The sequence below is a fragment of the Triturus cristatus genome, chromosome 5_1, assembly GCF_964204655.1.
Source record: "Triturus cristatus chromosome 5_1, aTriCri1.1, whole genome shotgun sequence".
Classification (NCBI taxonomy): domain Eukaryota; kingdom Metazoa; phylum Chordata; class Amphibia; order Caudata; family Salamandridae; genus Triturus; species Triturus cristatus.
Window position 1 is genome coordinate 422,346,346 of NC_140587.1, and position 27,767 is coordinate 422,374,112.

The 27,767-nt window shown below is 47.4% G+C and overlaps 1 protein-coding gene across 1 annotated transcript in view; it reads right to left on the minus strand.

The window, feature by feature from the left end:
- The window catches only part of VPS13B (vacuolar protein sorting 13 homolog B), a 2,934,705-nt gene that overhangs the window by 2,752,526 nt on the left and 154,412 nt on the right, over positions 1–27,767 (minus strand). The window lies entirely within an intron of this gene.

Sequence of the window (27,767 nt, forward strand, 5' to 3'; positions counted from 1 at the left end):
ACATCTGATAGAGACTACTAGCCGCAGATTCCTTAACGTAGAATAGATACCCTAGCCATACCCAGAAAGGAGGAGGGCATCCCTACACAGGGCCCCAGCAGGGGACATGTCACAGGGCCAAGAAGGGAAAGGCCAGGATATCCTAAGCCCAACCAAGGGAGAACTGCCCAACACCCCGCAGGAGCAGACAGCGCCCAAAAAGCCTCAAGGAACACAAGAACCACCTCAAACCCTAGGGAGAAGAGGTAGAACCGGAGGCAGGGCCCACCTGAAGGAACACATACACAGTGACACAAAGAGCTGTACACACCCCCAACCGCAAACAGCGGACAAGGCAGGGACAGCTGCACCGCCAAAAGTGCAGACGGAAGAAAGGCACAAGAGAATACATCAAAGGCCACAACCGCGTAGCAGAACAAACAGGCCTGCACCGGAATGCTCAGCCAGCAGCAGACAACCCACGGAACGGTGCACCCAGGACAAGCTAGACGCCAGCCGAAGGCAGAGGCCAAGAAGGGCCAGCACACGCCTCAAGGGAGGGGCCGGCACACACTGACCCACGAATGAAGTAACCAGGCAGAAAGAAAGAAAGAAAGATGGGGGTGGTGGGAGGGGGGGACCAAGGCGGACAGAAGTGCAAAACTGCTACAACGCAATGCCGCAGACAGCAGGCCGGACTAGGCCAGCGACACAGCGATCCAGGAGAAGGACGGACCGGGGCGCAACGCAAGCCACTCCAAAACCATCAGCAAGAAGATGGCACCAGCGACATACCGTGACGCCACGGAGAGCAGAAGCCCGAAGGACGACCACACCTCCCCAGCACATGATAAAGCTATATAATAGCTACCATTAACCCACATAGGGCATGTTACGTCCCAGAACATGAGAACCCTCTTAGGAAAAAGGTTCCGCAGCAGAGGATAAACAGAAAGACCTGCGGAGAAAACCGCAGAAGGCTTGCCAAGCAGCCAATAAAGAATACACAGAAGTCCTAATCTCAGGGCCTACACGGCTTACCATCAGCCAAAACCAGCATTGGCATAGCCAATAGGCTCGTCTTTGGGACCTTATAAGTGTTTAGCCATGCAACAGTTGCATAACTAAATACTTATGAGGTCCCAAAAGAGAGACCTATTGGCTATGCAAATGCTGGTTTCTGTTTATTACTGCTCTGTAGTAATGGCGGCACCTGTGCTTTAGCTTAAACATCTTAAGCTAAAGTCGGGTGCAGAGATTGCTTCAAAAGTAAAGTATTGTCTATTTCTTTACTTTTGAAGCAATCTCAGCACCCGATTTTAGCCTAAGATGTTTAAGCTAAAGCACGGGTGCCGCCATTACTACATAGAAGTAATAAACAGAAGAAAAAAAGGAAGCGCCCGCTTTGAGAAATGACTGCCGTGGCGGGGGAAAAATGCTACCGCCGGCCACAGTTTGCAGTGCATGTGCGCGCAGCAATAATCACGCCATATGGCGCCTCTAATCAAGAGCGCGCACATGCACTGCGAGCTGTGGCCGGCTGTAGCATTTTTCGAAGCCCTTACTTTAAGTCTCGCCAGACCAGCGCAAGCGCTGGGTCAGGCGAGACCTAAAAAGGGCCGGACCAGCAGACAACAGCACCAAAGTCCTAACAAAAGGACCTGAAGGCACATCAACCACACACAACCGGGGCTACCTGCTACAAGGCCCCAGGAAACAACGGAAGAACACCTCCCAAAACACAGACCGACTTACAGGTCATTGAGGGGGAAGGGGATGGGGAGGGGGAGGAGGACGAAGTCCCGCAAGAAACCTCTGAATGGCAGAATCCGCAGGAGCGTGGAACAAAAGAGTGCCGTCAAAGGGAAGGTCCACCAGCCGTTCCCCAACGTTCTCCGGGAACACACTATCCCGTAGCCAGGCATGTCGACGAAGGGCCACCGAAGAAGCCATGGTACAACCAAGCACCTCCGAAATGTCAAGAGCCGAGCAAAGAATAAATGCCGCCAGCTCCCGGCCATCCAACACATGGTGCCTCAGATCAACACAGGCACCCTCCTGAGAAGCGGCAGACATAAGGAACTCCACTGAATCCCACAAGCAAGAAGTGGCCCTAGCCAATACACAAAGAGTGTTAAGGGCCCGCAAAGCCGCACTGGTGGAGGCGAAGATATTGCGCCCCCAGGAATCTAACCAGCGGGCCTCCCATGACGGGGGAGACAACACCGATGGCAGGGAGGGAAAGGCAGTCTGTAAAAGAGGGCCCCAGGATCACGCGGCGCAGGACGGAGGCGGTGCAGAAGTTGCTGGGGCACCGGGTACCCCGTGGCGGGCCGCCCCCAAGCCCCCAAAAGAGTAGTGTGGAGCGAAGCCTCGAAGGGAAGAAGAAGCTCCCGACCACCAGAACCCTGATGGAGGACCTCCAGAAGATGATCCGTGGGGAAATGGGCAGCTGGATCGCCCATGAGCAAGATTCCCACAGCCGTGGAAACAGCCCGAGCGAAGGCAGTACTCGCCTCCATAGGGCCCCGCAGCGGGGAAAGCAGTTCCTCTGTGGGCGACGGCTGCAAGCTAAGGCGGCCGTCCCCCAGGCCAACCAGAGGAAGGAAAGGCCAAGCCGGGGAATGGGGACCAAGGAATGGGTAACCTGAAGCACCTCCGGCGAAGGCTGTGGGCGCGGCGACGGCGAAGAGCTGTCCTTAGAAGACGCCAGGGAAAAAGCCACAATGTGGCGACCCGTCTCCGGAGAAGATGAAACCAACAACCGCCGAACGTCTGGAGAAGAGGGGGCGTCCGAAGACGAATCAACGACGGCCCGGCGCCGTAGACTCCGCGACCGGCGTCAGGTCAACATCGACCGGCGCCAAAGGAGATGCCGGAACGACCTCTGCCACAACGCGCAGCGCAGGAGACAGAGGCTGGGTCGGAGCCGGGGCGGCTAAGGAACGGTGCCGAAAAGGCGTTGACTCGACCTCCGACGAGGCAGCCGCCTGCGTGGAGGGACGAGGGGGGCCCGGGGAAACGCCCCGACCCCTAGCCGGTGCCGCCAGGGCCAGCAGCCGCCGGCACCTGAGCGGCGTCACCTCGGCCTCGGACAAGGCCGCCACCTGCCCCGAGGACCGAGAGGGATTCGAGGACACGCCCCCGAGCCCCGGCAACTACCGGCGACTCCACAGGGACAGCCGCGGGGGTTTGCGGAGAGGCAGAGGTGCCGTGGTACGAAGGTGTGAACGCCGAAGGGCCGCACCCCGACGGCACCACATCCTCCGAACCTGTCGGCACCGGAGCCGCCAGCAACGCCGCAGAAGACCCTGTACACAGCAAGGGATCCGCAGACGTCCCAGGAAGAGAAGGAGGAGAAGGAAGAGCCAACGAGGCCTGCAAGGCCGCCGCATAGGCCTCCATCTGGGCTCTGGTCGCCCCCACGCCGGGGAACGGCGGATAGGGTGGCAACGTGCGGGGCCGCACCACCCGTTGAGAACCCACACCCCCAACACGCCGCCATTGGGGAGGGTGTTCCAGATGTTTGGGGCCTTGCCGGAGAAGTAGCGGGATTGGGAGGCGTTTCTTTTTAGTAGTGGGGGGATGAGAAGAAGAGAGTTGGTGCTTCTCAACGTTTGGGCACAGCCAGCTTTATTGAGGTTGGTAGATTGGAGTCTTTTGATAGAGGGCTTTGTGTGTAATACAATTTTATAGGAGGATCTGCCCTCGATGGGCAGCCATTTGAGGTCCTTGAGGGGAGGTGAGATGTGGTCAAAACGTTTAGTTTGTTGTTAGTCTGGCTGCAAGGTTGAGGACGGATTTGATGGGGGCAAGGTGGATTTTGGAAGTACCAGAGAGAAGGGCATTTCCGTAGTCGATTTTTGATAGGACAAGAGATTGGATAACTAATTTGAAGTCTTCAGCTGGGATAAAAAGTTTGATTTTTTGAGATGCCAGAGTGTAAAAAGTGCACCTTTTGCTGAGTTCTTTATATAGGAATTTAGCGTGAGTTTATTGTTGATGGTGATTCCGAGTGATTTGACAGATTTGGCGAGGGAGAGAGAGCAGTTTAGGGCATTAAGGTCAGCGATCCAAGTTTGAATGGGGAGAGGGTTGTTTTTGGGAGAGAAGAGGATGATCTCAGTTTTGTTAGGGTTGAGTTTGAGATGGTTGTTGTGGAACCAGGTTTGGATCTTGGTTAGTGCAGTGTTAAGGTGCAGGATATCAGAATGGGATTTTATTTTATAGTACAGTTGGGTGCCGTCAGCGTACAGGTGATAGTTGATTCTGGCTTGTTTAAGTATGAGGGCAAGGGGTTCCATAAAGAGGTTGAAAAGAATGGGAGAGAGGATAGATCCTTGGGGGACACCTAGGGAGACAGATGTTGGGCTAAAGAGGCAGTTTTTAATTTTAATATGTTGGGTTCTATGTTGGAAGTAGGAGGTGAACCAGTCTAGGACCACCCCCTTTTGTACCGCTTTGTTCGCCATAAGTTGGCAGGGTATGCTCAGACGTGAGTCCCTTGCTCACTTTGCCACTGGATTCAAGCAAGCCTGGCTGAAGACGACTCAAATGCCAGAAACCGGTTCTAGGAAGCTTGTTTCCGGTCCAGGGAAGGCATGGCTTGGCAGTTCGGGCTGGACTGTTCCCATGAGGCACAGGGTCAGACTGATTTGCATATGGACATGTCTGAACTGGGGTGGCAGAGTGGGCTAAAGAACGGTGATGGATCAAACCCAGATCTGTTGACTGGGTGTGAGTGTTTGATTGGTTCTGATGCTCCGTCCATCACCACCCCCTTTTGTACCGCTTTGTTCGCCATAAGTTGGCAGGGTATGCTCAGACGTGAGTCCCTTGCTCACTTTGCCACTGGATTCAAGCAAGCCTGGCTGAAGACGGCTGAAATGCCAGAAACCGGTTCTAGGAAGCTTGTTTCCGGTCCAGGGAAGGCATGGCTTGGCAGTTCGGGCTGGACTGTTCCCCTGAGGCACAGGGTCAGACTGGTTTGCATATGGCCATGTCTGAACTTGGGTGGCAGAGTGGGCTAAAGAACGGTGATGGATCAAACCCAGATCTGTTGACTGGGTGTGAGTGTTTGATTGGTTCTGATGCTCCTTCCATCACCACCCCCTTTTGTACCGCTTTGTTCGCCATCAGTTGGCAGGGTATGCTCAGACGTGAGTCCCTTGCTCACTTTGCCACTGGATTTAAGCAAGCCTGGATGAAGACGGCTGAAATGCCAGAAACCAGTCCTAGGAAGCTTGTTTCCGGTCCAGGGAAGGCATGGCTTGGCAGTTCGGGCTGGACTGTTCCCATGAGGCACAGGGTCAGACTGATTTGCATATGGCCATGTCTCAACTGGGGTGGCAGAGTGGGCTAAAGAACGGTGATGGATCAAACCCAGATCGGTTGACTGGGTGTGAGTGTTTGATTGGTTCTGATGCTCCGTCCATCACCACCCCCTTTTGTACTGCTTTGTTCGCCATAAGTTGGCAGGGTATGCTCAGATGTGAGTCCCTTGCTCACTTTGCCACTGGATTCAAGCAAGCCTGGCTGAAGACGGCTGAAATGCCAGAAACCGGTTCTAGGAAGCTTGTTTCCGGTCCAGGGAAGGCATGGCTTGGCAGTTCGGGCTGGACTGTTCCCCATGAGGCACAGGGTCAGACTGATTTGCATATGGCCATGTCTGAACTGGGGTGGCAGAGTGGGCTAAAGAACGGTGAATGGATAAAACCCAGATCTGTTGACTGGGTGTGAGTGTTTGATTGGTTCTGATGCTCCGTCCATCACCAACCCCTTTTGTACTGCCAGTCTAGGACAGTGCCATTAAGGCCGAAGCGATCCTTTAGTGCATTGAGTAAGGTTGGGTGGTTAACCCCTTCCACGCGCATGACGGAACCACGCCGTCATGAGCCACGGGCGGCGTGTGCTCATGACGGCGTGGTTCCGTCATGCTGCGGCCGCTCCGCCCACGCAGCACTAATTCCCCGCCTGTGCGGGCGAAATACTGAGTGGGCGGAGTCGTGACGGAACCACGCCGTCATGAGCACAGCTCGCTCGTGACGGCGTGGTTCCGTCACCAGCATGGCGGCGCCGCGCTCACCCCGAAACCCCCAGCGCCGCGGCGGAATTCGCGCCGCAGCGAAGGTGTTAACTGTGTCAAATGCAGCGGTGAGGTCAAGAAGGATGAGTAGGTAGGTCTCGCCCTTGTCCAGGGCAAGGTGGATGTCATCGACTATGTTGAGCAGTGCAGTTTCAGTGCTGCAACCTTTGCGGAAGCCACATTGAAGGGGGTCTAGTAGGTTGAACGTGTCAATGTGTTTGTCCAGTTAAAGTAGGGCGCATTTTTCAAGGGCTTTGGAGAGGGGGTGGGGTTGGAGATAGGGCGGAGGTTGTTCGGGTCATTAGGGTCAGCCTTGGGGTTTTTCGGGATGAGAGTGATATGTCAGAGTTGAAGGGAGATGGGAACACTCCCTATTGAGAGGGAGGCGTTAATGATGTTGGTCCAGTAGGGGACAATGATGTGTTTGAGATCTTGGACGAGTGCGGATGGGAGAGGGTCTTTAGTGTGAGAGGATGGTTTGAGTTTGGATAGGATGTTGAAGACTTCCACTTGAGAAACGGAGTGGAAATTATGCCATGAGGCATTGGTTTTAAGCGGTGGGATAGTGAGGTAGGGTTCAGGAGGGGTAAGCGATGGGAGGAGGAGTGAGGGGGTCAGGGGTGGTTTCAAGGGAAGGGGTGGTAAAGGTGTCGTATCCAGTGGATATTGAGGGGTGAGTTCCAAGGAAAGCACAATCAATTCTGGCAATTTTTTCGGTGAAAAAGTTAGCAATTTCTTCACATTTGTTAGTGGAGGCCACCGGGTTGAGGAGTGTAGGGGAATTTTGATTTCTAATAATGTTGACTAGTTCTCTAGGTCTGTTTTTGTCATGGGAGTGTTGCAGACGAAAGAAAGATGCTTTTTCCGAAAAGATGTATTTTTTGTATGAGGGTCTTGCGATTCGAAGGAGATCAAGATGGGAGGGGGAAGGGTGTTGTCTCCATGTTCTTTCAGCCAGTCAAAGTGACCGTCTTTATTTGTTAGGGTCTAAGGTAAACCATGATTTAGAGGGGACATTTTTTAGCGTTTTAATTTTCGGAGGGGCAAGTTGATCTAAAACCTCAGAGACAGTTTTGTTAAAGTGCTCAGTGAGTTAATTTGCATTTGAAGGGGGGGGGGGGGGGGGGGGGGTGAGACAGAGTTGGGTTAGGAGTTTATGTTCCAGTGCGCCGGGGGGGGATTTGCTTAAAATTTCTGGTCACAATCATGGTTTTATTGTTTTTCACAGGGGCGGGTGGGGCTGGAGGGGAGATCGTGAACAGAATAAGATTGTGGTCAGACCAGTCGATAGGGATGATGTTGGATAGGGATGCCAAATCAGGGTTGGAGATGATTGCGTCTAGAATAGCTCCTTTGGCGTGAGTAGGGGAGTGGCAAAGTTGCTTGAGGTCGCTAATCTCAAGAAGATTATTGAGAAGGTTGATTGTAGGATCATCAGGTTCATTCCAGTGCAGGTTAAGATCTCCTAGGAAGAGATTTTTGGAGTTGGAAAGTAACGATTTAGTTAAAAGGTCCGATAGTTCTTCGGCAAAGCAAAGGGGTTCACCAGGAGGGTGGTAGATGGTATGAAGTCGTATTGGGGGAGAGCTTTTCATTTTAAGTTCGGCTCCTAAGTATTCAAAGGTTGTGTTGTCAGTGTTACTGATTGGGGAGAGTTGTAGTTCTTTTTTAAAAATGATTGCTAGACCCCCCCCCTATTTTTTCAGGTCTGTCTTTTCTGAGAATAGAATAGCAAGGAGGGGGCAAGAAGGTCAAGGATGGGTGTAGAGTGGTCTTTGAGCCAGTTTCCGTGAGGAAGTCGATGTCAGTATCTTCGTTAAGGATGGTTTCTGAAATTTCGGTCACATGCCGGACAGCCGAGCGGCAGTTCACAAGCATGTAGGTAAGGGGTTTAGGGTTGGAGTTAGGGGCGGGCATAGTTGAATGGCGGTGAGTTGAGGGGGGGTCTGCGGGAGCTAGGAGAGCAGGGCATTCTGCTAGTCCCCATGATAACAGGGATGTTGGAGTGAGGGGAGGAAAGATCTTTAAGTGGGGGTTTGTTAAGGTAGGAGTTGCAGAGGTCAGAGAGGTCGGGGCGGAGTATATACTCGAGGTTCGAAGGGGTCTGTGAGAACGGGTGAGGAAAGGTGTTGTTAACCAAAGCTTGGGATACGAGCATTTTCGAGGGCTAGCACATGGTGCAGCGGGCCAAGAGGGGCGGGTTCTGGGTTTGTATGATTTGAACCGATTAAAATCTTTTCTGACTAGGGCAAGTTCAGTAACCAGGGTGGAAAAATTGTAGTCCAAGTTATGAAGTGTCTGGTTGAGGCTAGTGAGGAGGGAAGTGGTTGTGGCTGGGATGGAGGAGGAGTTAGGGACAGAGTGGCTAGGGTGAGAAGGTTTATAGCTTGGAGAGGGCGAGCCGCCAGGAGGGGCAGATGTGGGTAGTTCTGGGCTTGTAGGAGTGGGGGAGGACAGAGGAGGGGAGGGAGGTGTGGGCCGGTGTTGGGAGGGAGGGATGGACGTGATGCAGGCTGGCCTGGTGGTGGGTGAGGGGGAAAGGGAGAGAGGTGAGGGGAGAGTGTGAGGGGTAAGAGGAGATGTGGTAACAACGTAATAGGTGGAAGTGTAGTTTGTGGAGGGAGGAAATGAGGGGTTATGGTCGCTGTGGGACAGTTAAGAGGGGGTGGAGGGGGCTAGGGAAGTGATAGGGTGTTGGAGGGGAACGGTCATTAGGGGACATTGGAAATTGGGGGAGTGAATTAGAGGAGTAGGGGGGTAGGTTCCAGAGACGGTGGTAGAATAGAAGTCAAGGAGAGGGATGTGTCGTTAAGGGTAGGTGTGTCATGGGGTGTGGAGTTTGTCTCTGGGAGGCTGGGGAGAACTGGGAGGGGGCAGGGGTGATAGCGGGTGTGGGGAGGGGGGAAAAGGATTGAGACAGGGGAGAGTTCAAGAGAAGGTGACAGAGTGGAGGTTGTTGTACGGGGAGTGTCATTAGGGAGGGGGTTTGGAATTGGGCGGTTGTGGGGAGCAAGGTTTTTATTGGGGATTGTGTAGGTGTTGGGGGAGGAGTAGGTAGGGACAGCTAGTCGGAAAGAGTGCTGAAAAGGAGTTCGAAAATTGTAAGGTGCTGCTCTGAGGCTTGAATCAGGATGTTTCCAGTTTTGTAGATGGAAATGACTATTTCACCAGGGAAAGATGAGGTTGAAGTAGTGGAAAGTTTGAAACCGTATGGGATTTTGATTGCACTAGATACTGGGAGGTGGCGTAAACCGGTGCTCTTCCATTTGGAGGGCCGTTTGGTGTAGAATATATAGTTAGTTTACATGGGGGACGAGAGGCTGTGGTAGTTGTCTTCAATTAGGGTTTCAGGATGCCGGATTCTTTTTGGCATTTTTTGAAAGGTTGGAAGGGTATGGAAAGGTCCACGAGTTGGGTCCATGTATGGTGAGGGCGGGGTGTTAGTCGGTTAGGGCAGGAACAGGGCGTGGTGAGTGGATGGGACTGAGGCAGGACATGATAGTGAAGTTTGGCTGGGGGAGATTGAAGGAGCAAGAACAGAGAAGGGGGGGGAAGAAGTTTTGAAAAAGGAGGTTTGGGTAAAAGCGAGGAGGGAGAAGGTAAGGGTAAGAGGGTGGGGTTAGTTTTCGTTATCACAGCACCAAATCTGGGGGGGTAAGAATGACGAGAACTGGCGGGGTTAGTGAGGGATTGGAACATTTTGGGCAAGATAGAGGTGGGCGGGGGGGATATTCGGATTGGGTAGGCTACAAATAGCCTCAGGGACCGCCACCTTTCGGGGGCACTTTTCATTATTATTGCGGGGAGGGCCACTGGACTCGCCCATGGACCGCCACCTCCCGGGGCTATTTCTTTTTATGAGGGTGAGGGGGCCTTGCGGACCCCTTTCCTACCCACCTCCCTGGGGCAAATTTGAATATGGGAGGGAGGCCGCAGATGGCCCGGGAGACCGCCACAACCCAGGGCCAGCTCCAGCGATATCGCGAGTTGCCCACCCCCAGGACATTGCAGTTTGCAATGCCCAAACAGTGGGCTCCGCTTTGTGCAAGGGAGAGCGCTTTGCTCTTGCTTGCTCAAAGCGGAGCACACTTTGCTATTTACACACAGGGAGCTGCATGTCAGCAGCTCCCTGCCTGTAAAAAGCAATGCGGGAGCTGTCCAGGACCGTGGGGGCCCTTGAAGCACCACCCACATTGCCCAACGAGGTGGCCATGCCTCGGGGATTGGCCCGGGGAGTGAGGCTGCAAGGGCCCCCCGGGTCCCCCTCCCCATAAAAAAAAATAATATTTTAAGCTCTGGCCCCGGCGGATGGGGTCGCCAGGGCGGAAATCGGTGTCATCAGTGATGTCAAAGACCATGACATGAGTGATGTAATATTTGAGGTCATACGCAGTGCTTTGCAGGGGCACAAGATGTAGTTCGCTCAGCTAACTAGAACTGCTGAATCTCTTTGGTTTTGTACAAGTGAAATGTCAGCCTAACTAGAACGTCCCTGTAACTTTTGTTTTTTCAGTGAATGAATATATATATATATTCATTATCCAGAGGCAGGCAGTTAGGTCAGCTGATCCATAGGAAGAGCATTGTTTATGTTGCTAATAAATTTGGCCCCATTTGATGAATCTCCACAAAACCTTCTAAAAAGGTGTTACTTTTTGACTAGTTTGTGCATGGAAAGTTTCTGGGTGATCCGTCACGCAGGTGCAGAGAAAAAAGGGGGGATCCCAAAATGCACAAACCCCATGCATTTTCAATAGACTTTTTTAAGAAGGGCTACATCACAAACTGCTGAACGGAATTACACCAAATTGAAAAGGAAGCTAAATCTTGGTACGCAGATTGTACTTTTTGTGATTTGGTGTAAATCAGTGCAGTATTTTGTGAGATAAGGTTAAAAAAAGAAAATAGATATCTTGACGGTTGGGTTCGAGGGACTCTCGCAAGAGTCCCTCGAACCCAGTTTAAAAAAAAATATTCTTGAGCCAATTTGCTCCAAGGGAGTCAGACTCCCACGGGAGAGAGTGCACTGATTGGCTGACAGCAACATGAAGGAAAAAAAAAAAAAAAGAGGCCCTGGGGGATGGGGTCCGCAGGACCTTATAAGGCTCGGCAAGGGGGACCACCAACCCCCCCCCTTTAATAAAAAATGAAGGCCCCGAGGGATGGGGTCCCCAGGGCCCAAAGAGAATCGGCAAGGCGGGCCACAAGGTCCCCTCCCCTTTTTAGTTACTTTAGCCCTGGGTGTGGGCTCCCCAAAGCCCATTAAGGCTTCCCCTTAAATAAGGAATTGGAGGATGTGGTCCCCAGGGCCTAATAAGGCTCGGGGAGGGGGGGGCGACTTGGCCCTCCCTCCCCTTGAAAATATATAGGGACCTAGGGGCTAGGGTACAAGGGCTTAATGAGGCACGGGGAGGCCCTTCCCTTTAAAAAGTAATGCAGCCCTGGGGGATGGTGTCCCCAGGGCCTTTTGAAGGTTAGGGGAGGGGGCCACATGGCCCTGGGACTTCAGACTTTTTAAGGGCTCGATGAGGGTGGACGGCGCGACACGCCCTTAAAATAAAACGGCCCTACGGGATGGGTTCCATAGGGCCTAATAAGCCTTGGAGGGGGGGGGGGGGGCGCTACTTGGCTTCCCCCTTTAAAAAATCAGTGATGTCACTGACCATGTCATGAGTGATGTAATATGTGACGTCATCAGCAGTGCATTGCGGGCGCGCGAGTTATAGTTAGCTGAACTAACTATAACGGGGGAATTTCACTGGTTTTGTACAAGGGAAATGTCCAGCTAACTATAACACCCCTAAAACCTATGATTTTTACTGTGAATTTTTAAGGTTATTTAAATGCTAATTCCTAACTATAACATACCTGAAATCTATGGTTTTTTCAGTGAATATATATATATATATATATATATTTCATGTGATCAAGACTGCTGTTTGGCAGTCGAAACGCGTCAGGCTTGGCACTTGCTGTCGAATTACTTTGCACTGGCACTTTTAAATCTGCACAATAAAAGAAAATAATTTTTCACCACGTTGGAGGTCCGTATCTGTATATATATATATTTGGGGGAGATAATCAGTCAAGCGTGGACTGAGAAAAAGAAGGGAGGATTTGGTGTAAATCTGTTCAGCCGTTTTTGAGAAGTGAAGGTTCAAAAGTCATTAATTCTGGAATACCGCAGTAACCCCGTGGTCAAAGGGTTTTTCTTTTTTTCCTGTCGGCCACTTCAGTACCATGGTATCGAGGAATCTGATTGGCTGGCTAAAACATCAACAGAGAAGTTGCGGCCTCCATTACAGGACACATGCCAAAATAAAAAAATTATGCCATGGGCCCTATGGGACACAGCGAGGCCCTGTGAGGTAGCGCAGGACTCTCATGGGACCCAGCACAGCCCTCCCGTGAGGTCCCAGGGGAGTACCACAAAAAATGTTTTTCAAATGAAAATGAGAGGTAGGTGTTCTGAGAGGTTGGCCAGCAATGGGGCATTGGCTGCCTGTAGTGGTTGAGCACAGGGCCCAGCCCTACGTCAGGCCCTGGAGCTAGCCAATCTCACTCTGCATACAGCCTAAGGCCGCACGTGGCAGGGGTGGTCTGCCTGCAGGTATTAGGGGGCAGGCACTGGATGCAGGCCAGGCCCTGCGTCCAATTCTCTACTGAGCACAGTCAAAATGTATGCTCTGTGAGGGAGTTGGGTAAGTATAATAAATAAAAATAATTAATCCACTGATAAAAACAAAGGTTAAAATAATGTTATTGTTAGGTATGGTAATAAGATCCTACTTTACATTTAAATACACAATAAAATCCTGTACCAGTGCGAATAGATTTCCCGGGCCCAAGACAGGGCAGTTGAGAAGCACCGGACGGGTCAGCTGTGCTGCGATCGCGGTGGGTCTAGCTGGCTGAGGAGAGTGATAGAGGGAAGAGGCAGAGAGGGGGCGTGGCGGCTGGGAAGACCCCGAGAAAGCGGTGCAGCTCTGAGCGGGCCCAAGTGACTGGACCAGGTGGCCAGTGTTGATAAAGGAGAGATGGTGGGGGCCGAGACCAGCTGCCATGCGCATGCAGAGGAGAGGAGTTGAAGAAATTATTTGAGGTTCATTGGGGTCTCTGAGAAGGCGGAGAGGCAATCGTAGAGTTGTTTTTAGAGAACTGGATTACTAACACATTACATCCCAAAAGACTGTCGACATTTTTCACAATTGAACAGGCCCACCAAGAGCTGCCCCCCGCCGAGACCAGAGGTGCCCCCCAGAGCCCTTATAGAATGCCTGTTCAATTTTCGAGATCGTGATGCTATTCTACAGCATGTCTGAGTGCAGGACTCACCACAATGTGAAGGGAAACCTATCTCCATTTTTTCCAGACTACACAAAAAAGGTACAGGATCAACAAAAAACTTTTTTGTTAGTTAAGATGTGCATGAGGGACCTTAACCTGAAATACATCATGATTTACCCTGCGAAATTGCGCGTACTACATAGAGGGAAAGTACTGTTTATTTTCATTCCAGATGAAGCAAACGACTGTGTTGACACTCTTTCAGAAGCCCCACGCAGGGGTGCGCGATGTCGCACAAAGACAATCTGCCCGACTACACAGGCAGATTGGGTGCCCAAATATTCTGGATGATTAGTGGCAGATGTGGAGGGAATGTGGTCTGCCCAGATGGCATCCCCATGGACACAGAAGTGGTGCCGGACTCCAGGGAATCATTCCAGAGGCAGAGAAAATTGATCCTGCGACTGGCAGCAACAGTATGGACTTAGGGCCACCTTGACCTGACAATGACCGGGTATGATACCAGTTGCATGCCTGGAGGTGACAAACCTGAAGGGTGGATGCTGCTGCCCCACAAACCATGTTGTGTAAACATAGGCTGGTTCTGAATGGCTGATGGGTATGGGGCTTGAACTTATTCCATTGCGGTTCCTAAAAGAGCCCTCTCGATGTGCACTGTGATCATGATCTATGCTGGTGGGAGAGAAAGGTGTGTGGTCTTGGGGGAGGAGCGTGAGTGTCTTCAGCCTCGCAACTCTCCAGATTTTGGCCTCTTGCAAAGCATAAGTTATAATTGAAGGAGGAGTTTCATCTTTATGGTATACAGGAATGGGGCAGTGAATGCGAATTCCTGGCCTGCCTGTTGCTGGGCTTGATGGTTTAGATGTGCTGCCCAAGGGGTTGGGGAGTTATATTGATATTTGTTTACTGTTTTGGGGAACGTTAAACTGCTCTTGCATAATGATATACTGGTTCCCGCTCCTGTTTCCAGTAGGTGGGCAGCCCAGAGCAGGTGAAACCAGTGGGGAAAGGTGCCAGACTGTATCAAATGGAATAGGAAATGGCGGGTGAATTAATGAAACTTATGGCATGGAATTTTGAGGTCTGGGCAACCTGGAAAAACTGCGTAGGGTACCTAAAACAATACAGAGTCTCCATAGCCTTTCTGCAGGAATCCCATGTCTGGGGGACTGCTTGCTCAGTCTGCGGAAGAGGTGAAACAGACAGCTTTACGCCACTTCCTACTCTGGGTATGCACGGGAAGCGATGATCTGGGTGGTCCCAGGGGTGCCATCCAACCACAAGGGGCATGTGATTGATGCAGAGGGGAGGCATGTGATCCTTTTTTGGGCCTTAGACAGAAAAGAGTTTTGCCTGCTGAATGTGTATCCACCCAGTAATGACTGCCCAGACTTCTACAGTAGAGTGGAGACAGTGGCATTAGAATATCTAGCAGCGGCCATTATCTTGGCGGTAGACTGTAACTGTGTTATGGCTAGGGCGATTTACCTTGGGACTCCGGACTAAAGCATACTTCTTCCCCCAACCAGTAGTGTGCCGAGAGGTGGGTTTGTAAAGTGGTGTAGAAAGGGGGGCATGGCCTCTTACAACCTCTCAGCAAACCCACTGTGTGGAACTTACTGTAGGTAACAGGAGGGGGTAGTTGCCCCCCAAGGACCCTCTGGAGCCAAGGGGACTTCATCCCCCTACTAGCAGTTCGCCAGGAGGCACGTTTGCAAAGTGGTGGAGAAAGGCGGCAGGGCCTCCGACAACCTCTCAGCAATCCTGCTCTGTGGGACTTACTGGAGGTAACAGGAGGCGTAGTTGTTCCCCCGAGGACATCCTTGGGAGTCAACTACCCCTCTTGTTACCTCTAGTAAATCCCACACAGCGGGATTGCTAAGAGGTCTTTGGAGGCCACGCTCCCTTTCTCCACCACTCTGCAAACACACCTCCTGGCGCACTACTGGTTGGGGAATAAGTCCACTTTACCCTGAAGGGACCTTGTGGGCCATAAAGCCATCCCGGTAGCTCCTGTAAGTCCTACACAGCGGCATTCCTGAGAGCTGGGCGGAGGCCCAGCCCCCTTTCTCCTCCACTCTAAAAACAAGACCACTTCTTAAAGAAACAGAAATTCACGTAAAAAAATAAAGGTTACAGGGATGTTATAGGTAGGAATTAGCATTTAAAAAACCTTTAAATAAATTGAAAAAACCAAAAGTTACTGGGACGTTATAGTTAGACTGAGGTTTCACTCGTACAAAACCAGTGAAATTCAGCAGTTATAGTTAGCTGAGCTTACTATAACTCATGCCCCCATGATGAACTGATTATAACCTCACTTATTACATCACGCATGACATGGTCAGTGTCATCAGTGATGACATCACTGATGACATCTCAAATCACGCACCCACTCACACCCCTGTAGACCCTTTCATACACCCACTCCCACACAACCACTCACAAACCCCGTCACAGACCCATACTTGTACCTACACACCCACTCACCGATTCATAGACCTACATAAAAATCCACTTCCTCACCCATAGAGCCACTCATACTCCCACTCAGTCACTAATACAGGCATTGACATATCCACTCACACACACAGAGCTACTCACAGTCAGTCATCCATAGAGCTACTCACACACCCAGTCACTCACCCATACAGTCAATCAAGGGTCGGTGAGGAAATGGGCAATGATGCAGTATTACATGTACCATAAACCATTATATGCAACAACAAAAAAACGTTATCTATAGGTTGCTGGGGTCCCACACTTAGGGCCAGGAAGACTGGTGGTTGTTGATAATTAGTGTCAGCCACACAGGTAGACAAGAATAAATAGTTGGGGCTTGAGGGCCTTTTAATTGTTGGAAGGGAGGATTCAATTCAAAGTTCGCTGTTGATTGTGCTGCAGTGCAGGGGGAATGTTGCAAGCAGTTAAAAAGATCTGTAATTAATGGGCACAGGTTGATTCAGGGGCAAAAATGTGGTAAGGTTTTCAAAATGCAATATACCTGTTAACACGAAAGAGGAGGTTCTAAAAGAACTGCATGGGGAAAGAACCGTGTACTATTGCTGTGTTTTTACCGAAATCCAGATGGTGGCGACATATACAAGTGAGTTTATCTCTGAGGAGGTTCAACAGCATGTGGGTGATGAAATCGATAATTTTGTCCTAAAAGGAGAAGGAGTGCGACTGGTGGCCGACTAGGCTCTCAGGGATTTGGCAATGTGAAGCAGAACCTGTGGGGGCATGTTGTAGATGCCCAGTGACCTGGTGTCAGTGAAGTGATAGCAGCCTCAACGAAGTACACACGGTGACTTCAGTGGCTCCTGGTAAAGCCCTACAATGTTGTATTGCGTGCCTATGACACCGAAAGAAGCAAACTGAATAGATAAATAAACCAACTCTGAGCTCTTCTCGTCCTTTATTGATTTTAAGGAAACTGACTTCTCATGGTATGAACTCCGTTTTACAGTTCTTGTTTCTGAATGGATTACTAACGACAGGGAATGATGCAAAGTGTCTGCAGGTCATGTTTACTCTAAACCCCTTTTTTAATTTTATGAGTCCTACTTATTTTATGAAAAAGATCAGTGATGTATCACAAGACCACTACTGTGACTACGACCAAGCCTTCTACTTCCATCCGAAAGAAATGCCTGTAATCATAAAATTCTCCACAATGTTAACTTTTAAAGCACACTATTAATTTTTCAAACACATGGCTGTCTCATAAGCCCAGAAGTAAAACTCGTTCATTAAAGGGATATGAAAAAGTTCCAAGTGAGCTGCCAAAACTAGCATAATTATGAAAATATTTAGCACTGAAACCAACTGAAATCACATGCCCTATATAGATTATGGTGATGTCATGCCATGAGCCCCTGCCAAAATGTACTAAAACTACTGCACTGCAATAAATCTGGCTCACACCAGATGACAATAAACATTTCAAGTACAAGGAACACTAATTATATTGTTTGACATTTTATTGAACATGTAGATTGGGAGCATGGGAAGAATTTGAGCAAAAAAAGATTGCATAGGCCACCCACTTTAGATGACAGCAAAGAACTACTTTTTAGCGTAACAAACTGGCACTGAAATATTTTACGAATTCTCTGTTCAGATCTTAGAAAGCGACAGGAATATTTACTGAATTATGTATATGGAATGAGAGAATTTTTAACAAAAAGAAATGTACCTGCAATGGCTAAATTATTTGATTAGAGAAATACAATAAATTGATTAAGGTTGGAAAAAATAATACGAATGCCACACATTGGACATTTAACATTTTTAAGAAATGAGGGCATGATGCACGAAGAATTCCTTCACAAAAGTAGTTGCAAACTGGGCACTAACATTATTGCAGTTGATTTGATTTTGAGCACTGACCTGTGTACTAGTGTGCCAGTTCACAAAATAATGAATCACAGGGGTCACATAACAATATGCCTAATCAACTAATTCAGCCCGTGTTCTTTGAAGGGGGGTCGGCAGAGATTAGAAATAGGCAAGGAAGCTCAATTCGTTCCTTCTTACCATTTTGGAAGTTTACACCACTTGTTTTTCCACGGTATTTCTTTATTGGCATTTCAGCATATGTGACAATTCAAACAAGCAGGACAGTTGAGTATGATTGGCAAAGAGAACAAAATAAGTGGATGTAACTATCCGGTAATACGTAATTTTTTACACTAAGAATACTGAGGAGTTGTATTTATAAACATTGGTAATCTAACCAATCACATTTAGGCAATCCATGTGTGTCGATGGAAACTGGAGGGGGGAGGGAGGATAGCTGTATGGTGGAGGAGGTGTTGGGGAGTTTCCTGTTTGCCCAGAATTTGATTGGGGAGCTGGGTGCTACTGAGGTAATGGGAGGGGTGGTGTAGTCAAAGATCGCTATTATTCGCTGACAGGTGACAAAATGTGTCCAGATAGTGGGTGTGTCAGGAGAGGCATCGTCTGTCCTGGGGATGGAGGGACGGTGGGGGTGGCTTGCTCAAGGTGGTCTATCGTCTGTTTTAGCCTCTATTGTGTACAGGTACCCTTCCCAGCGCAGTTGGCGGGGAGTTCGAGCGGTAGTGTAATTGCCCTGTACTTGGGCCTCAGTTTCTGCATATGCTCTTTTCTTTCAGTCATGAACCCAGAGCCCTAATGGGGGAGCCATAGAGGGCTTCCAGGTCAAGGAAATTCGCCGTTTAGGAAATGCCAGGGATAGATCAATGACTCTATGCATGTTTTGAGTGTGTTTTGAGCGCTTGATCGGCCCTAATAAGCAGTGTTCCGCTGCTCGAGGGAACTGCTTCACTATCATGTCAGATATATGGGTCACCATTTCCTCCCATTAGTCCGAGATTATAAGGCAGTGCCATAATATATGTATGAAGTCTGCATTGACCTCCTGACACCGCAGGCACATGCATATTGACCCTGGGAACATATGACCTAGCCGTTGGGGTGTCAGGTAGGTTTGGTGCAGATAGTTAAATTATAAATACCCGAGACGTGCGTTAAGGGAGATATTTTTAACTTTAAGCAAGCATTGGGCCCACTGAGCATCAGTGAACTCCTGGCCAACATCTGCTACCCACTGTACCCTTAGAGTTGCAAGGGGTGGGTCTAGATGATGTTGTAGAGTGCTATAGATGCTTGTCACTGGGTAGGTTGATATATCACTTAGGTGTCTTTGCAAGGGGTTGGCTTAGGTACTGATCAAAATTCCACCCTTGGACTCATTTTTCGCACTTACTCTTCATTTAGAGTTACTATTATGTCTTCCTTGTTGATTATGAAAACTCAAACTAGCAGTTACTGGGCCTGTCAGATGTGGTTAATCACAGAATTGCCAGGCATACAGCCGCTTCTATGCTACGTTCATTTACTTGTAAAGTCTAACGTATGACCCAAGAAAAGTCTCCTGGCACTGAAGAAACTGACAATTTCGAATGGATTCATCTTTATATGTTTGCGGGCTCCTCAAATCCATCTGTGATAAACCACTTACAAATGTGTGCATTTTCCAAAGACTGTAGTTCAAAGGTCACTTGAACCTCAACGCTAAGACTCAAACTGAATAGTGAAGTGTTAGGCATTGCAAAATGTATCAGTTGAACTGCCAACCGATGAGGTATTCTGTATTTCATATCTGGCGATACTTTGAAGTTTCCCCCACAAAAAAGACTAACTCCATTTAAGCACTGTCTGTCTAAAACCCAATTCAAGTAGTTCAGCCCTTAAACTGTACGGCCGATGATACTGAAGGTCACGGACTTATCTAATACAATCTAGGAGTAGACTCCACTGTCAACAACGTCCGTTCAAATGTCATCTAATATGAAGATCATTATAGATTCTGTACTAAGGGTACGTCCGAGTCAGCCTGTGTCCTATTTAGGATATTATTTTCTTTCAAGAATGATTCTAATTGTGGATGTCCATTCAACATTACTCAAATGTATTTGCACCCTCTACGTAATCCAACAATTCCAACAACTTCGCTGGATAAAGAAGACTGGACATAGGTGTGTTATTGGTCATTTCCAGTGGGTTCTTGGCTTCTTTGAAGACGAGAAAACAATTTCCACTGGCTCTTTAGACATTGTCAGTACCCTACCCTCATTTAACAATCATTTAATTAGATCCTGAACTTTTTGTACAATGTATGATTGCTTTCCATTGGAGAATCAATTTGGGAGGCATTGAAAGTGACACACCATTCCCCCTTGATGTCGTTCCAAATGGGAAACTAAAAAAAAAAAAATAGAACCTGTACCTGAAGAGACATGGGATGCTTTAAAAAAAAAATCCTGGTTTCAGATGTGAACACATGGATGGTGGCCTGCTAATCCTTGCATGCCACCATCAGCATGTTCATAGTTAATCGCTGGGGTCCACAAATAGTGACTAAAAGATGGTGTGAGCATTTTGCACCGACTATTTATAACCTGCCTGTACGTACGTACGTACGTACGTACATTGGGCCCCAGGTTTCTTAAATCGTTTAGGCACCCTGAGGTGACACAGAGGATTTGCTATTTTGAGGTTATAAAAGAAAATGAGGACAATTTCTTATTTGGGCAGTCAGCCTGTTCTTCAACCCTTATTTTGACAGTTGATGATCCAGGATTATGCTCCGATTGCAAACGCTTCCCCATTTCTGCAAGAAATATTCACTAAATATACAGAAGTACACTGTAACTCACAAAACCACGCCCAAACAATTTACCATCCTACCTTCTGCCTAAATGCAGTTAATCACATGGTGTAAAACAAGCGACTCTCCCAACCTTAGCCTTGCAGTTCTTTAATTCAGTAACAATGGGCCAACCTGGAACAGGTTCAACGGGCCATGATCACACAAGACTGCACTGTAGCATGTGTACACTCTTCAATGTGTGGGCAGACTATTTATTGTATGTGCTTGACTCAATAAGACAACAATTTACCACTAATAACCCTAAAACATCACTGTAGCCCAAACAAGACCAAATCCATGGAAGGCAGCAGGCAGTGGCTACACTGGTTTGGGAGGGATGTAATTGGATTGACTGGTCAATCCTGACAATCTTAATATGAATTCCTATGCATCTTACCAAAGAACTAGAGTCCATAAAATATAGGTGCATCTTGATTTTAGAAAACAAACCTCCAATGTGTTTTCAGTAGTATGGTCAGCGACTGAACTAAGTGCATAAGTGTTATCTTGTCTGGATGCTATTCAACCTTCTCTCTTTGACAGTCTTCGGCCGAGAAGAATGAAGTCTGATGAAGTGGTCGCAAAACTGTTGCCACTGCCAATGTATGACCAAGAACGGCAAAGTACTGAAATGTGTGTCTCAAAATATGAAATAAAGTTCAGTGCTTGTGCCCATAACGTGCAGCGTCACCGAGAGTGGGGCACCACATCATGGAAAGACATCAGAGCAAGTGAGGCAATGAAATCCATTATCTGCAGTTTTTCAAGAGATGTTGAAGATGATCTGGTTTCACGCTATTGTTCGGGTTTTGAGAGTATGGGGATCTACCGGGGAAAGGTCAAACAAGTCTACAATATCTTACAAGTCCTTGAGGAGTAACACAATTTTATCTGTTAGCATCAGTATTTCCAACTCATGCAGTTTGTATCCAATGCCCGGGGTAAGTGAATATTCCAACAACACATGAAATCACTATCCCTCCAGCTCATATACTCCTATTTAACAAAACATTGTTTGGTAACATCCCAGCTGTGAATGTTTTGAGGAGATACGTTACCTTGTACAGTACGTCTGTACATCAACCAAACTTAAAAGGACCAAACACTACAATATTACAAATGTTAATATTATTGATAAAAATATTGACAAAGTTGTCAAATTTCCACATAAGAATCAGGTGAAGGGATGTTACCCAAATAAGTCTATTGAAACAATGGTTCAGTTATAGATTTATTGAATAGTCATACATTAATATGCCGGCTAACTTCCGCAGACATAATCAAACTAGACAGACATACTGAGAGGTCACTGACTCATTTTCTGCCAGCACTAATCTTCCCATCGTCGACTCTTTGGTGCTAGCCTAAGAATCTTTTACAACACTAATCAAAATAAGTTCTATGGCTCATCACTATGGTACACAGGAAGGGAAAAATTTTATTTTTGACTAGCGGTGTGTGAAATAGAAAGTCTGCTGGCAAACTTGGGAGAAGTTGAAAATAACTGCAAAGCTTTCTTCTTCACACAAGTTTGCTGGCAGGAACTTTTTCATTTATAAAGAAAAAATTAAGTTTTTGAAGGAGATTTTTCTCACAGAAACCATTTTATGAGCTTACTCTCATGCAAAAAGCAGCTTCCCTGGATTGTTTTCTTATCATACTACTTTTTTTGCAGGACTGTTGGCCATTTTTAGGTTGAGCCTGGGCAGCGCATGCGCTGCGAGCCATACTGTATTGGAGTATGGACTTGAAGCCCCGCCAACTCTCCGCCCATATTTGTCATTGGTTTGTGGTACTGTCCTTTGTAAATGCTGGCTTCTGATTCGTTATTAGGCTTGTTAATCCCTCCTTAGTACCGCCTTGTCTTCATTTGTAAACTTCCATGAGGACTGGCCCCGTTACACGGTACGTCTTCTTTAGTCTGTAAGCACTATTTTCTTTAATGAGTTTCTCTTACTGCAGGAGGGTCTCTCGTGCGCAGTTGTGACCACAGGCTTGTTTATTTAACTTGTGGCAAACAGGGAGCTCTTCAGGGGCCCTGGGAGACAGAATGGGGCAACTCAGTGATGCCTTCAAGCATTTGTAATGCAATAGGTCTCGCATTTGCGAGAGTTTAAGCATTTGGCATTGTAAATGACAATGCCTTTTATTTAGGATGTAAAAAACAAAAAATAAATAAAAAGACATTGTCTGTGCCAAGTTCCTGAAGTTGAAATTTATTAAAAAAGGTGCCTTGAAGTTGTCAAAGTCAAACTTTCATAACTGCTCAGACATAGACCCAAACTCAAAGACCACTTCTTACAGGACTCTAGACCGTTTGTGAGAGAATACACTGCAGGGACCCTTTAAAGGTGCTCTTTCTTCACAGCATGGCATTTGATCTCTTCCTTACACCATGAGCAGCATGCGTTCCCGCTGAGCAGATCACTCACATGACTGAGCGATCCTATAGTGGGGGAACCCCTGGACAACAAGTCAGCCGCCTGTATGAACAGGCTCAGTATGAACGGGCTCAGTATGAACGTGCTCAGTATGAAAGGTCCCAGCATGAGCCATTGAGGAGACCACTCTAAAAATAGCTGTGTTCAACATAATCATGTGCTTAGTACAACTTCTGCAGCTTGTTTCCTGGATCACTGCTTTCACATTCACCTGGCTTCAGTTTGATGTAGAGCATACAAAGAATTCAAAATTGGATGTCTTTACTCCCAGCCTCAGAAGCCAAAACAAGCAGAACGATGATCCCTCCGAGCCCACAACAAGCCAAAGGGTACTTTGCCTGCATATAATTTATGATGTATAACTAGCAGATTCTAAGAGCTGTGTGATTTACTTCATCTGCATCCCACAGGCCCAGAAAATAGTGGGCTAAATTAACTCTAAATCTATCATCTTTCACAACACCGTGAATGTAAGAAACAGCTTATACTAAGAAAAGAAAGCATGTCGACTGGACTCGAGTCACAAAAAAGCCAGCGAGGATGCACAGTTTTCCAATAAGCAGGAATGTGCTTCGCAACAGAAAAATATGTTCTGCTAGGTCTCACTTTTAGTTATCCTACACTACTCTGTGCACTTAAGGAGCATAACATGTAAACTAAAAAACGATAAAGAAATTGCCACGATCACCAGGCTAACATACTCAAGATTATACGGCGTGAAACTGGTTTCGTTTCTCCTTGCCACGCCACAATCCAGCTACAAAGGGTCCATCCATATCAGGTGAGGTGTGGCATAAGGCACTTATTGTTTCCTATGCTATTTAACCCTTATGTTCAGCTTCTGATGCACCTTATCCACTCTTTTGGATTTCAAATGTTTTTATATGTGGTCGACACGCAGATTGCGATTGGTTGAACCATCAAACACTGGAGTCAGCTTGCACGATTGTCTATGGGTACTCGCAAACATTTGCCCAGGGGCCGCAAAGTACGGTCTGTGGTGTGACCGAGGGTTGCACTGATGACAGCAGGGTCGTGGTAGGGGATCTAGGTGGGTCAGGGATTGTGAAAATAGGTCTAAAAAAGTGTGAAATAAATGGGGAAGTATTTATTTGCAGGTTAATAAATGATTGCTTGTTTAACATTTTTTTCTGAATATAAGTGCTTATGAACTAAACAGAAGCTCGTGCTGCTGTTCACCAGGGGGGCCGCATTTAAAGGTCAAGAGGTCCGCAAGCGGCCTCTGGGCCGGACATTGAGAATCACTGGTCTAGACGCTGTCCAGCAATGTATGGACCATAATTTTTTTAAATTGCAATGCCAACAAGAAAGACCTGCTTACGGGTAGAGGGAAACTCCACACAATGAGGACTGGGTAATGAAAGGGAGAGGAGAAGGATAGGTGAAATGAGTAACTGGGTAAGAGAAAGCAAGGGCATGGCGTGAGGGACACAGAGAGGAAGGTACAACTTCTCATTCAAGTAGTGAGTAATGGACCCAGTCCTGTTTTTCTTTGTAATCTGATATTTGTAATTTGGATTTTTGCCATTACAAATTCAGAATTACAAATACCAGAAAGAAAAAAGTGAGGACTGGAAAATGCACTAAAAATCAACGAAGGGTAACGCAGGGTAATTGACGCCCATGCATGGCAAGACTAGGGGGCCAATTATGAAGATGATGAGAAAGAGAAATTTGTGCTTCTCATTCCTACTACCCACAACCTCAATAGCATCAGTCCCTCTTTACTAGGCTCTCTTTATCCCCACTTCCTCCTAGTACCAATTTCCTATCACCAACCGCTCGGCAACCAAACCTCTGTATGATAAGTCCCCTAAAATTAGGCTCTATACACCCTTTCCTTCCTATTATCAGTTGCTTCTTCGTACCACAGAATCCCGAACTTCAGTTGCTCCATACTGGCTTCTCCACTAGGAACAAGGTAGGAGTAGGTCCTATAAGGTTTCGGGAAATTCTCTTTCATTCCCTCACATTTTTAAATCTCTATCCCCACCATTTGTCCGTCTATCAAGTGGGACTTTTATATTTACTTCTGTTTATAAATGTTAATTTGAATGATGACTTCTCATGTCAAAATGGAAATTGATTATGTATGGGACCATAAAACAAAATCCTCGAGTCTCTGACACCAATCCCATTTGCAGAATCAACTGTAAACTGGCCCTTTCTGTTTTCTGACTAATGGATTATTAAATGATTAGTAAGGGTCCAGAGCATTGCAGATTATGGTATATTCCAAGGATCGACTTCAAGTCCCATCGTAGTCTCTAACTATATGCATACTGTTCAAAAATCATGTAAGGGGAAGGTTTACTCCCCCAGTCATACATCAACGACACCCCAATGTCTTTGGAGCGTGACGGCACAACACCCTTATAACCAGGCCTCTTTTTGAGGAATTCAAAGGGGGCATGGTCTGGCAGTTTGGGCTGTACTTGTGCTGTTCAGGTGCAGCCAAAACAGGTAAGCATATTATCGTTAAAATAGCAAAAAGTAAAAAAAAAAAAAATAGCACTTAATATCCCACTTTTTTCTGTTTCCTATCATTGCAAACAACAGGTGGACCCTATTTCAATGGTACTCAATTTATGAACCTTTGATAGCTGGAAGGCAGAGTGGCCCGTGGTGGGATTTGAATTGGTGACCCACAAATCAAACAGATAACAGCAACGAGGGCTAACCTCACAAAACCAGATTTCCAGTTAGTCCATGTTTAAATGGCACTAACAATCGAAAAACATTCTGATGCAGAGCACCCCTACCACTGTTCAGTGATTCAAGCATATCTAATTAAGGCAATTGGCTGTCTAGAAAGAAACTGGTGAATGACTAATATGGAACTCACTCAATTTGACTGCATTTAATACTGAACAATTATTTTGAAATCTAGCAAATGTTTGATCAGAGACATCTCAGCCGATTTAAAAAAAGGTTACGCAGATTTGCTGACCTGAAATGGGATTCTTGCACAGGATCATTATGCTCTTCCCATATGACTTACTGCGAAGAAGCAAAATCCAGGGCTAAGGAGGAGACAGACCTAAAGGAAGTGGGTGGAGGCCAAATGAAGAAATGGGAATATGGGGGTTAAAGAAACTGCACTCCAGCTGCCAGATGACCTTGTAGTCTTCTCATAAAGAAACCAGCGGACCTGTAGATCAATGAAAGATTTGGACCAAAGCCAAAAAGAGTATCAAAATAAGACTGAAAAGAAAGATTGTTGGCCACTTCATTCTTAGACTAAGGACTCATCTTTATATTGGAAATGTTATCATAAAAGTTTTCCTAAGTCGATGTGAGTTTCAAGCCTCTTCGATCTTGGTGTTTGGGGCAGAGCTATTACTTTTTGAACTTCCCTTTCACTTAGTCTATGCAGAAGAAGAAAAACGTAAAAGAACTGTCATAATGGATGGAGAGAGATTTCATTTCGAGATCTTGCATTATTGCTACTTTTAAAGCTGCCCTCGTTGAACTCAACCGACTGAGAAGAATAGGACCACGTATCCCTACAGAAGCAAGCGAGATAGCTGCATAATTCTCTAAGAATAGGAAAGCGAGCTATTGCAACAGTATACTAACTGCTCCAAAAAATATATTGCTAAGGAGGTATCAATGGCGGCCACCATTCAGTGGGGTCAACATGTTTCAGCCAGTGCCTGGAAACTGGGGCTGGCTTTCATAAGGACCAAGAAAGTGGAAGGTGAGAGGACAGGTCTAACAGAGTGTGTATAGCCGTCTATGTGCGGCGCACGCTAAGGCACCTTAACTGGCAGAGGGGGTATTCCTCTTATTTCCAATCACCAAAGATTAAAGGGACAGGCTTCATGAGTCAGGAGTAGGGGTATTCTGTCACAGCTACCATTTGTAGCTGACAGAGCTCATACCGCAAACCTGTGTGGCCTCTCTCCGACCACGGAGTCGGAGAGAGGCCACACAGGTTTGCGGTATGAGCTGTCCTCTCACCTTCCACTTTCTTGGTCCTGATGAAAGCCAGCCCCAGTTTCCAGGCACTGGCTGAAATATGTTGACCCCACTGGATGATGGCGGCCATTGATACCTCCTTAGCCATCCCCTGCCTCCTTTTAATGCTGCCCATGGCCCATTATTAAATAATTCTAATTGGTTTTTGGGACCAGAGGGACAGCTTTTAAATATACACGCACTACACCACCACTGCACACTCACCTTGACAATAAACCAGCTCCGCTGCAATTGCAGGCGTCGCAGCACACTTGGGGTACATTCGGTACCCCTAGTGGGGGCCGATGATGAAGCATGCCACCAACTAGGTTGGTGGGTGAGGCCTTTCTTAAAAACCTAAATGGTTTCCCTTGACTAAATAGACTATTCTGTTTCTTCATATCTACATACACATATCCCCCTCGACCGTGGGGCTAGTTCCTTTTGATTTTCTACATTTGTACTCAGGGGAATTGAACCAGCTTCCCTTTTCCTCTCTCTCTCTTTGATTTATATAGTAATCACAGAGCATCTGCATGCACTCTACTCGGATTAAAAAATCATCTGCAGCATTAATCCACATACAGGTTTCAGAACCAGGGTAGTGATAAACCAAAGGCCAGAGTAACATTTCTGGGGTTTATTGCATGTCATTACCACCTTCAGGGCAAGATCCAGCTATTAATGGGGTTAGGGAGGGTGCGGGTAACAAAGCCGTGGTGCAGAGGGCCCTGGTGTAGATTGGAGGTAGCAACAATGTATTCCACTAGGGCTA